General features: G+C 37.7%; 1 protein-coding gene across 1 annotated transcript in view; it reads right to left on the bottom strand.

The window, feature by feature from the left end:
* LOC122806144 (coiled-coil domain-containing protein 33-like) overlaps window positions 1–12,530 on the bottom strand; it is a 1,182,030-nt gene that overhangs the window by 470,499 nt on the left and 699,001 nt on the right. The gene's annotated exons all lie outside the window — the stretch shown is intronic.

Raw genomic sequence — 12,530 nt, forward strand, 5'->3', positions numbered from 1 at the left:
GGTTTTCATGGAGCAGGTGGATTATGAGAACAAAATTGAAGGAATGCTAGCATCTGAATCTTATAATAAAGTGTCTGAATGAATATAATCAAGCTAATAATAGGATTAAAATTTATATTAATGATTTATTTATAACACAGAAATTGATATAGAGCTATATAACTATTTAATTATGCCAGCACCTATTGTTCCAGTCATATCTGGTGTGCCAAAAATACACAAGAATCTGAGTGATCCACCTCTCAGACCCATAGTGGATGGCAGGAATAGTGCAATTTATGCATGTGCAAAAGTAGTTGATGGGCTCCTTAAGAAATATGTAACTTCCGAAACCTGTATAAGCAAGGATTCTTGGTCCTTTTTAGAAAAGATAAACAATATATGCTTTGATGAACATAATAACTTATTAACAGTTGATGTAAAAGACCTCTATACCTCAATACCACAAGATTTGGGTATCGAGTGGGTAATCTTGAATTTAAAAGAAAAAGGTGCACCCATATCTGAACTAGTTTTAGTAGAAGAACTATTAAGTATAGTACTAGCACATAACTATATAACATTCAAGAATAGTTTCTTTCATCAGAAGAGTGGAGTGGCGATGGGTTCACCCTGCGTTTCAAATTTTGCAAGCTTGGTCATGAATTATTGGGAAAGATCCCATATATTTAGTAAGGAGTATATAAATTCACAAATAATATATTATACCCGATATTTAGACGATATATTTATATTGTTTAAAGGAAACCAAGACCAAGCTAAAGAACTTGTAAAGTACTTCAATGAAAGCACTGCTTTTCTTGAATTTACATATAATTTCGAAGAGAAACAAATTCCATTTTTGGATGTACTCTTGATTAAAAACAATACTGATAAAAAGTATGAAACAAGAATTTATAGAAAACCATCTTATTATAATACTTTCCTGCATTATTCAAGTGCCCATCCTATTTTTCAAAAAAAGTCAGTAGTTAAAGGACAACTGGTGAGGGCAGCACGAATGATTTCAAGGGAGAATGATTTCTATGATGAATGCAGGAATTTAAAATAAATGTTTCTCAGAAGGGCATATCCAAATGGTTTCTTAGATAGTATTATAGAAGAAATCAAAGAGAAGAGAGATAGAGGCATTTACACACCAATTGTAAAAGGTACTATAGAGGTACATATCCAAAACATAGATGTGAATATCAGTGGGGGCTCAAATTGTGAAATAATGACCTTACTGTAAATGGAATGGTGGGTGAGAAAACTTTATCCTTTGAACATAGTCTCATCCTCACTTTCAATTCTGATTTTTATTTTCTAATAAGTATTGTATATAAAAATTGGAATATTTTGAAGGAAAGTAAAGAAATAATAGAGAAAATAGGGGAAGTACCCAAATTCACAGTAAGAAGAGACAGAAATTTTAAAGAACTTTTGGAGAGTATAAATAAAAATAATAATAACAACAATAATAATAGGAAGGGCATGCATAATTGTGGCTCTTGTCCTTATTGTAAATATATTCAAGTGGGTAATTCCATAACTATTAATAACTTAGATTTGAAAAGTAAAGGTAAATTCAACTGTAATTCTAAGATGGTGGTTTACCTAGCTAAATGCCAGTCTTGCCCATGTTTTTATGTGGGAAAAACTATTCGTAGATTAAGAGATAGAATCTACGAACACGTTTATAATATAAATAAACTTAAACAAGAAAATACATTAGCTAAGCATGTGTCCCAATATCCCACCCATACATTTAAATTTTGGATCTTGGACCAATTAATACCTAACGTAAGAGGGGGACCAACAGAAGTTGAATTAGAAAGGTTGGAACTGCTGTGGCAGATTAGACTATATACATACAACCTGCTGGGTCTCAATGATATGTGTTCTATTATGGCTATATTAAAACTCAATAGCCTTCGTAGATAGGCTCAACAAGTTTTAGTATAAAACACATTTTGATGTATGCATATATATCCAATGCATAATTAGGAATAGATTTTGCTGCTATTAGGAATGAATATAATACTTGCTGCTGTTTGCTTAAAACTGGTCTCTGTGGATACCGGTATGTGTTTCAATAGTTTTAACAGTATTTTTTAAATGAATATATTATCCTTTAAATGAATTTATGTTTTTTTCTTATAATAAGGTTAGGCTTCCATTGGGATAGTTCTATGTTTTAATAGAAAGTTTCCGCAGTATAAACTGAATGAATGTGGTATATTGCTTTAATGTTGTATTTTAACATATCAGTTGATTACGTGTTCACGTAATTTAAACTGCATCAGTTCATTTGTAAACTTTATCTGATGAAGTTTGTGTATTTCTCGGACGAAAAGCGCTTCAGCTTATGTACGATTTTGGATAACTAATAAAAGGTTTGGTCCTACTACCGTTTGCCATAATTTGTGGTACTTAGAAGTCACCTGGGATTTTATCTTCTGCAGTCTGTGAAGAGGAAGGAAGGCTATGCAAGAGGTAGTGTTCAGGCAGACTCCTATAAAATCCTATTGTTGAGTCAGATTTAGTTGAGATTTGGCAAGATTTACAGTTATACCTAGATAAGAACAAATGTGTAGGGTGAAATCTCTTGTCTGTTCAAGTAGATACCTGGTAGGAGTGGTAATGAGCCAGTCATGCAAATATGGAAACACTCGGAATCCATGCATTCTCAGGTAAGCTGCTACTGCTGCCATACACTTTTTGAACACCTGGGGGGCTGTGGTGAGACCGAAGGGCAGAGCTCTGAACTGATAATGACTCTCTCCCAGCTGGAAGTGGAGAAACTTCCTGGAGTGCTTGTCCATTTTTATGTGGTAATATGTTTCCCGAAGCTCTACAGAGCACATCCAATCGTCTTTCCCTAAGAAGGGGAGAACAGACTTGAACCATGATCAGCCGGAATTTTGTCTGCTGAACAAACTTATTCAGAATGCTGAGATCCAAAATTGGTCTCCAGTCCCCTTTCTTTTTTTGGCACTAAAAGAATCTTGAGTAGAATCTGGATCCTATCTGGTCTGGTGGGACTTCTTGGATGACTTTTTTTTCTAGCAGCATTTGAATTTCCAGAGCTGCCTGATCCCTCTGATTGGGTGGAACATTGGGGATTCTTCTTTTTCTTGTTGTGAGAGTGAGAATGAAGGGAATGTAGTATCCTCTGGCAATGATCGTTAGTACCCAAGTATCTGTTGTTATTTTTTGCCAGACTATTGGGTGCAAGGATAGTCTTCCCCCAACTGCCTCCAGAGGCAAGAAATCAGGCCTCCCTTCAGGAGCGCTGGTAGGGCTTCCCTAAAAAAGAGTCTCTGGAACCCTGATTTTGCGGGTCACCTCTGCTGCAAGGTCAATGTCTTCCATTATAGCCCCCCCCTGCCCTGAGGGGAGTCAGTATCATGTGTGTCCTGGAAAGGCCATGGGTTTTCTTGAACCACATTTTTCTGCTTCTCTAGTTCATGGAATAGGATCATTGGGGAGAAGAGAAACGTATGCCCACTGCAGATAGGGGTTTTCCATCCTTTTCACACCTGGCCAAGGTATCTTTGACTTAGGGACCAAAAAGGGAAGATCTGTCAAATGGAGAATTGATGAATGAAGACTTAAATGCCTCCACAAATTCACACAAGTGCATCCAGACATGCCACCTTATGGTTATACCAGAACCCACTGCCCTAGTCGTCCCTTCGGCTGCATGCATAAAAAGCCTGTACCTCATCAGACACAGCTCCTGCAAGGGTATCTGAGAGCTCCTTGATCAGATCCCTCTGAATTATAGTGAAGTGTGCCATGAAATTCAATGATCATAAGGTAAAGGTTGAATAAGCATAGACCTGCTTCCCAAATCTGTCCATCACCCTGGACTCTCAGTTAGGGGAATGAACAGTGGAACTCTTCTGCTAGTTCCTTCTTGGTGGCTGCCACAACAACCATGGTATCTAATATGAAACATTTGGCCCAATGCTGATGGTCCTGTGGAGCTGAAAGGATTTTATCTGGTCTCCTGGGGACTGGCTCTATGGAATCAGGGGCCTTACATGCCCACCGTGCAATCAACTTACGATCGTCAGCAGGCAGGATCGCCCAAGAGGTAGATGGTTGAGCACTGAAAGCTCGCAGGTACACAGACTCCTCTGAAGATGGGTGTTGGGGCTTCCAGCCACTCCTCTGTTTTAATATTTCAAGAATGTCACCAAAGGAAACGTCTTCTAGGATGACCGGCAGTAACCCTCCCTGTCATCGAAGTCCATGTCCTCTGTGGAGGACTTGGAAGAGGTAAGGCCCTGTACAGGGGTGTCCTGCAGCTTCGATACTTGCTGTCTGGATGTGGAGGATGGTGGATGCTCTGGACCAGAGAAAATCCTGAGAAAATGCTCTGATGGGGAAGAAACCAGCTGAGAACCTGAGAAGGCCAAGGTCCTCTCCATGACCTGAAAGGTAGGTATCCTGAAGAGGAATGGGAGCTCAGATCTGGGAAAGGCAACCTCAGAACCATGGTCCCACTCCACTCTGAGGAAACCACTATAAAGGTTGAAGCTGAAGAAGAGCCCATCAAAGAGGCATCGGAGCTATAACCCCAGGAGTCTATTGGTTCTGAAGGAGCTGTGGAAGTCAGGGCAGACACTGGGGCTGAAGGCATAACAGCTGTCGGCACCAGAACAACTGGAATCGGGGAAATTGGAGTCATGGTCTCTAAAGCCTCAGTGGAGGTTACAAGAGGAATGTCTGGTGGAGTCCTTGGAGGAAAAAGTCTCATCTCCAGAAGGGAGTGAAACCTGGGAAAAAGTTGAAAGACCCCTCACCATGAGGAGCTGATCCACCAACCTCACAATGTCAACATCCATCAGACTCCTAAAGGAACAGACAGAAAAGGCTGAAGAGGATTCTGGCCTCTCTAAAAAGGGGCTTGGAAGCTGTCCCACAAAAGGATCTATTGAGAGGTAATACTTACTCCTGGGAGCTGATAAGAATCGTGGTTCCAATGGTGCTGGTGGCACCACGGAAGGAACTTGTTCCAAAAATACTGTCAGAACAATAACCAGCTCCGAGGAAGGAGAGTTGACATGAACAGCTGGCATTGAGGTGGACAGCACTAAAACGTAAGGTGCAGAACTTGTTACTACAATTGGAACCAAAGAGGATGGTTCTGTAGATATTTTGGTAGTCAACTTTGGTTCTGCAGGAGGTGTGAAAGCCAAAGATTTAGATCTCTTATGTGCCGGGACCAAAGGGGACACCGACACAGAGATAATCCTCTTCTTAGCATGTTCAGTCTTGGAGGAAGTGGAAGAGGAAGAAGAAGGAGAAGACACATCCGATTTTGAAGTCCTAGGCTGACTGAATAAAGCCTCATCAAAAGATGTTTTAATCAGACCTTTTAACATGTTTATTTTTCCTCTCTATGAGGGTCTGGTGACTAAATGCTTAACAGATATAACATTCTTGTTGTAAATGCACTGGGCTCAAGCAGTAAATGCAAAATGAACGCCCATCAGAATTGGGCGTTCTTCTTCCACAACCACAACATTGTGTAAAGTCAAGAGGAAAAAAGTCAGGCACTGTACCACGGCTATCTGCAAACTCAAATGACAAGTGTAAAGGAAACACTTTAATCAAAGATAAGCGCTTTCACAGTTCTAGATTGCTTCATCAGATCAAACATCAGAGAAAAAAAGAACCTCTTAAATAGTACATCCTATTAAGCAATTAAACAATTAAATCAATGGTGCAATCATCTCATTCAAAAAAGCATTTGTTAACTCTGTGCAAGGCATTCAGAGATGTCACTAATAAAAAACATAAATCACTAGTTAAAAAGCACTCAAAAAATATATAATACAAACATATTATTTCTTCAAAGGTCTACTGTTCAATTCTGGTTTCAATGGGACTGTGTCATTTAAACCTGGGCCTCTATGTGCCCTTAATTTTAAAATCCATCTTGTTTCACTACATTCTGTATTGTTTATCAGATCACCTAATCTCATTCCTTCAGTTACTGTTTCTAAAACCTAAAAAAACCTATGTGGATCCCCTTCATATTTACTATGCTTTGCCAGTGCATTATATTCCAGTCCCTTATTAGTGCAATTTATATTGTCTCTTATTCTTTCCCGAAGGCATCTATTCATCTTGCCTACATATCATTTACTACAGCATACACAATAGGCTAAATATACTAAATTTTTTGTGTTACAGTCAGCCGTAGCATTCACCTTGACTAACTGCCTTGTATCTGGGTGATTAAATGAGTCAGATGTTTCTATGTAGTTACAAAAATCACATGCTCCACATTTTTTCATACCCAATTTGGTCCTCATATCATTCATTCTAAGATAGCATAGTTGTCTTTTTAGGGATTTTTTATTTCTATACTACTCTACTTATATTTTCATCCATACCCAGAACATGCCAATGTCTCCTTACTATATTCCTGATATCATTTACATCACTATGTGTCACAGTGAGGCAAGATTTATTCTCGATTTGTCTATCTCTACGAATATTTCTTCTTGAAGAAAAATAAGATTTACCTAAATCATTCCTATGATTTTTATCCAAGATATAGGCCTTACTAATCTCCAGCCTTCAAAATCTTGACTAATTTGATCCAGACCTGTTAAAAATTCATCTTCATTTACAGTTAACCTAGATACCCGCATCATTTGTCCATTTAATACATTGGGAAAAATGCATCCTGGGTGCATACTATTACAGTGCAGATAAGATGGAACACAACACTCCTTCCCAAAAAAAACTCCTGTGGAGACTAAACTTGAATCTTCTGCTCTCTTAACATGTATATCAAGATAATTCATACTAGTAGTCCATGACCATGTTAAGGGTTATAGTGTGATAGCATAGATTCCAAATTTGTATTGACACTTTCCACATGTGGCATACCTACAGGTCATCATACTCTCTAAATATGGCATACCTATGAGTGATCATACTGTCCACATGTGGCATACCCATGAGTCACACTGTCCACATGTGAGATACATATGAGTGATCACACTTTCCACATGTGGCATACCTATGAGTCATCACACTGTCCACATGTGGCATACCTACGAGTCATCGCTGACACTGCATAATATATCTTTAGTGTGATGATGTTTCATAGTGGTTGGTTTTATCACCATACAATGTACTGTGTGAGACAGTGGTACTTTTTTTTTTTTGGAATTGATCTCCTTGTCTTCACTGCTGTGTGACCATGGAGTTCATGTATATATTTTTGGGGTGTGTAGGGCCTTCCCCCCACCCACAAAAAAAAGACAACTTGTTTTTTTAATGGTATTTTTTGGCTCGCTGTTTTTTGGTATATAATTTTCAATGAATGGTGAGCTGAAAAACAGTGATTTGTGTTTGCATAGGTAAACCATCTGCACACGCTTTTACAAATATTCATATCTTTATTTGGTTGTATGTCATTTCTTACATTGTATTCAGTGTTCACTTTTTTTTTTTTTTTTCAAGTCTTTATTTTATTTTAGTCAGTGTTCACTTTCTTTACATCAAACTTCTTTATTTTATAAACATTGTGATTTAATTAAAGTTTGTTAACTTACTCAGGGAGTTTGCTATGATCAGTCTGTCTAGCTTCATTGAGACATTACCTGTTCGTGACTGGACTGAACTTTTAAACAGAACCCTAGCACCATTTTAAATATCAGTCATTAGATGGCATGTAAAAAGGTCTGAGATTAGTTTGCATGTGGTTGTTGCAGAGAGTTTTTCAAGCAGACGAGCCATCTAATCTCACATATGCTGAATCTTGCATCACATGGAAAATTCTCTTCACTTTCTTTATACAGCACAACCATAACACGCTTGGTGACAACAGGTGTAAGGCTGACATAATAATGTTACCTGCACTGTACGAACTCAACTCGCCTTACAGAGCATGAGCAGAAAAATGTTACAACCCAATGGATGGTGGGTTCATGTTAGCGAAAGAGGTCTCAGCAGTGACTCTTTGACGTAATGGCCATGTGTAGTCTGTAGTAGAACTTACATTTTGGGATGTCCATTAAAAAAAAGCCATTCCAAAAATGCAAACTTCACTGCATTCTCAGGGAATGTGAATGTGATTTGTCTTTTTCAGTCACCAAAAATCAGTGCACCTCTGACAACAGATCATTAACAAATTGTTTCAGACTGAAAGACAGATAGATAGAAACAACAGGTATAAGGCAGTTAAGTTTTGTAAATCTTTAGACACACAGAAACAAGAAGTTTATAGCTCAGAAAAGAAAAGGAAGCAAACAGAAGCTGCTTACTGGGATGAGTACTTACTGCCTCACTGGATACATTCAACAGGTGTGTGCAGACCTTCCCATGCCTACCCAACCTTCAAACACATCTAACACCCACAGACACCCAGACACCCCCAACACACTCACATACACACATGCATACCTCAAACACAAATGTGATACTTTGATACGTGTTTTATATACATCTGTGACATCAAAGAAACAGCACTACATCCTGCATAATGGACACATCAAAGGAAGGTAACTTTGAAGTGCCATTGTGCACATTTGTGTGTGCACGTCTGCTGTGTGTGCATGTCTATGTCACAGTTTTGACAAACTGTATTTTTTTATTTGTTAATATTATAAGGATGGTGGATCTAGAATTACAAGTATGTGACCAGTACACCTTTGTGTTATAAACACAGCCATTGTATTTGCTATGCAGTACATACTAACCATCTTTTTTAAACCTTCACTAGTTTCGGAAATGCAGAAATTCAGTCAGTGAGTCCATCCCCAGAAATAGCCCAGTACTTAATAATAATAATAATAATAATAATAATAATAGTGTAGTAGACAAATGACATCAGTAGGGCGGCTGCGGTGGTGCAACTGTTAGCGTTGCCACCTCACAGCAACAGGCTCTCCGGTTTGTTCTTCAGCTGGGGTGCCTTCTGTGCGGAGTCTGCATATCCTCCCTTAGTAACGTGGGTTTCCTCCGGGTGCTCCGGTTTCCTCCCATATCCCAAAGACATGCTGTAGGTGGACTGGACACTTAAATTGGCCCTAGGCATGAGTGCATGCATGTGTGTGCATTCTGTGGAAGGTTGGGTGCTGGGCTGGCAACATGACACCGTAAAACTCCACTGCAAATCATGAGCAGACAGGTGACCTGCTGTAGCAACCCCTAAATGGGAAATGCCCAAAGAAGAAGATGATGACAAATGACATCAGCCAGCAGTCACCATAGAAGACCAGTGGAATGGCTTATTCTGTCTTCAAAAGGCTAAATTAGGTGCCTAACAGCTTTTTGGTGGTGGCCACTCTCTGTATGGTAACCATAAGTGTATTATACCTTTCAAAGCTGTAAAACATTTATCACTCCTACAGTATTTTTTTTTCTAACTTTTGTAGCATGTGGTAGTAGATAAAGTTCCACGTACTACAGAGAATTATCATTGGGTTTCTCCAATCATAACCAAGCATGTTATTTGTCCTCAATATAGATGCCAAGACTCGCCCCTCCAGCTTTCCTTTCAAGGTGAGTTTCTTTACATCCACTTCTCAAACATATAATCCGGACATGAATGAAGACCTAACTCTGATATTCTCAATATTGTTCTCAGGCAATGTACACACAAAAAAGTATGCTAGTTTGTCAGGGCTGTCATTAAATTATCACAATAAAATATTTAATATTTTATCAAGACACAGATCTCTCTCTCTCTCTCTCTCTCTCTGTTGTATGAAATGAAATGTGTTTTTCTTAACAACTAAGAAATGAAAATTCTGAAATGCTTTGTATATCTGAAAAGGTAGTGTTATGCAGTCCCTGAATAGCTTTGATTAAAGTGAGATATGCTTTTTTTTTAGTAGCAAATCGTTATTAACTTTCATTAAAATAATAACTGTCTGGCAGTTAGTATGGAGGATCAACTCCCTTGAGCTGTTTAGGAGTCTCTTCCTGTAGTCAAAAGGTACAGGGTTTGATTTCTTCCCCCTTCAGTTGCCTATTGCATGACTCTGAGCAAGTCGCTCAACCAGACAGTGCTCCCCAATCATCCCTGAAGAAGGATACTTTGTCCAGTGAACTCGCCTGCTTAACAAATAGGTGAAAAAAAATAAAATTATGCAGTATAAATCTTGAGAGCAGGACATTGATTTATAGTTATTAAAAATGAAGTTTCATTGTCATGAGACAAAAATTCTAATAATTATGTACATGACAAGTATAATTTCCAGTCATTGCAGTGACTGTCCTGTGATATTTAGAGTCTTTCTCTCTCTCTCTCTGCATCACCCTCCCACCACTCTATCTATGTACATAAGCAGAATGAAAACAGTTTCTAATGAATAGAATGCTTAATATAGCAAAATGATACATTTACAAGTTGCAAACACAACAATAAATACAAGTTACAATAAGTAAATGTTACAAATAAAAATTACTAATTAAAAAAAAACATGTTTTCCATTTTTAAGTAGTATATCTTGGGTTGGCCACCACGGACTTCAACAACATACATCCGAAACATAAAAAATTGTTTTCCATTTTTACGTAGCCCAAATTCTGGAATGTTATTTTACATTTCTTGAAAATATGAAAACTGTTTCCTTGGACATCAGTCTGAATAATAATTATTTTAGAGGACTTGGTCAAATCCAAATTCAGGAATGTTATTTTACATTTCTTGAAAAAATGAATACTCAGTTTCCTTGGACATCAGTCTCAATAATTATTATTTTAGAGGACTTAATCAAATCCAAATTCAAGAATTTTATTTTACATTTCTTGAAAAAATGAAACCTCAGTTTCCTTGGACATCAGTCTGAATAATAATTATTTCAGAGGAATTGGTCAAACGGCTTGAAGTACAAGTCAGTGCAGGCAAGTCTTTGTTGTCCTTGGTCAGAATATCTAAATTCAGTGGAACAGACTGAATTAGCTAGTATAGAGTACAAAATACCATATGCCATACAATCACAGTCCTAGATTTAAAGCTTGTTTTTGTATTAATGAAAAAATAAAAAGTTATTATAACACCTTAGTTACAAGAATGCATCAGAAGTAGTTAGAGAATTCAATTCTGAAGCTTTTGTATAAATCAGCATCAAGAATCAAATATGCAAGTGTCTCAAAGAATAGTTCTCTGAAAGAAACTGTGTATGTAAAAATGGAATTATATGAAATGTAGTCTAATGCAAACAACTTGTGTTCATGTCTGTAACCAGCCAGCACCTATCACTACAAACATGATTGTTGTAGTGGCGTGCATACCTCAGTGTTGAACTAACATGGCGTCACCTGCACTTACTCATCTGCATTATGAAAATATATTTATTTTGTATGTTGCACATGGTTGTGAAGATTTTCTCTATAAGTATTCACTGAAAATGAGCCCTGATGCAATTGGAAAACCTGGGTTATAAATTATGACTAAAATAAGTAGCAAATCAATATTAAGTTCTCCGACACATACCTGGCCTGTTTCCATGCATCAGTGTGAAGCTGCAGAAGGACCCCGTGAATGACACAAGTACTTATGGCCACAGGGTACCTATGAGGCTGTGAAGGGATATCTCTGACGGTAGACCCACCTTTCTTTCATTTTATCTATCTTCTAAAATGTTCTTATCTTTCTTTCTTTCTAGTTTTCTCTCCACAAAAGCAATATATTTCAAATCTCATCCAAACCAAACAGAAAAATATTTTTTCTGCAGCACTCTGCTGATTATCTTCCCCTTTTCCTCTGTGTGCTCCAAAAAAGGACACAAGTTGTATAGCAGTCTAGTCCTCATCCACCTTCACAATAAAGACATTTCAACTATAAAGAAAACTAAAAGGCATTCTTTTAACGCATAGTATATTAACTCGGTGGCAGTATGTATTTTTGATTTTCTACCATTCTTTACCTAACTCCAGGCTAAAATTGCCTTTGCATTACTCTGATAAAGTAGGCCTTTCACTAAAGGTCCTTCTCAAGACTACCTTTGTATCTCTAGTTTTTTTTTTCTGCTTTCCTCCCTTTTGTATTTTCATTCCTCATCTCGATTCTCATAGTATTAACATATAGTATACCCTTTCTCACAACACCCACTAATGGACATGCAACGGCTTTAAATAATTTTTTTTTTTATTTCGAAGAAGATAAACTTTACTTTTAATCCATTTCATCTCATGAACTGAGAGGGAAAGTGCCTTTTCCCAGCTATTTCTGGATGAGCCTTATTTTATCTGGTTGTGTAATAGGGGTTATATTTAAGATAGTCATGTATCTGCAAGAAAACTCTAATCGCTTGAGCTTACTGTTGCTACATTTAATGAATTTAGGAATTTGACAGGATGCATCATTATTTAGGGTCTATTACAAGTATTTTTGTGTTACTAACTCATGGGACACTTGCTTGCTGCCCCTTTCTCTAAATGACAAGTGCCCTAACTCTCACTAACCTTTCAGCCACCAAACCATACTAAACTATATGGATCTAGCAGAGCCATAACTTTAACTCCAAAACTCCCACCTAGTCTCTAACCTGCACTGTAAAACCAACTCT

The sequence above is a fragment of the Protopterus annectens genome, chromosome 7.part0 (genome assembly GCF_019279795.1).
Source record: "Protopterus annectens isolate FY-2018-M chromosome 7.part0, PAN1.0, whole genome shotgun sequence".
Taxonomy (NCBI): domain Eukaryota; kingdom Metazoa; phylum Chordata; order Ceratodontiformes; family Protopteridae; genus Protopterus; species Protopterus annectens.